Below are 823 nucleotides of genomic sequence, written 5' to 3'. Positions count from 1 at the left end.
GAAAGCGAGAACGGACGCTACCTCGGCAATGTCCAAAAGGGTGCCAAGCGGCATAGGTGTCACACTACGCCATCGCAAATGGTAACAGGTTGTATAATATATAGTTCGACAATTTACCTTTGCTGAAAGGTTGCGGAAGAGAAGAAAAGTGACGATATCCTTGGCTGTCTTTAAAATTTGACGCGCCAAAAAACGCAGCGATTTCACTTTCTTTGACGCTATGTCGTCATTTCTAGCGCACCATGCCTGAAATTTAGTGAGTAGGATCGGACATGCATGTTTTATCGCAACCTCTCATTATTTATAGATAATATTTAATATTGTCCAACAATTTTCTTACCACATAGGGGTGTCCTATACCGATGGCGAGCAGTGTACCAGTACGGCGTCGACGCGGTCATGGCCGGTCATGTCCACTGCTACGAACGCACGGCGCCCATTTACAAGAACAAGATCACGCAGGGTGCCCCGGTGTACATCACGGTCGGTACGGGTGGCCATGGCCTCTACCAAGGCGCGATCTCGCCGATCCCCGAATGGTCCAAGTCGATGACGGACTCGTACTACGGTCACTCGCGTGTGATTGCCGACGACGACAAGATCACGATCCACTTCCGCGCCAACGGCGAGACGACGACGCTCTTCGACTCGGTTGTGATTCCGCGCCGCACCAAGCCCGCGTGCTAAGCCGCAATGCTGGAGCTAGGAGGGTTCTGTATTTCGTGCTCGTGTCGACACTTTCATTTTTACCTCTGCTATAACGCTCCTTACGAATGCAGACAATTTTTGTTCTGATTCTCTCAAGTGTCATAGAAAGTGTGGC

This window comes from Saprolegnia parasitica, assembly GCF_000151545.1.
Source record: "Saprolegnia parasitica CBS 223.65 unplaced genomic scaffold supercont2.131, whole genome shotgun sequence".
Lineage (NCBI taxonomy): Eukaryota > Oomycota > Saprolegniomycetes > Saprolegniales > Saprolegniaceae > Saprolegnia > Saprolegnia parasitica.
The sequence above is the reverse complement of the archived record's forward strand: the minus strand, read 5'-3'. Positions refer to the sequence as shown.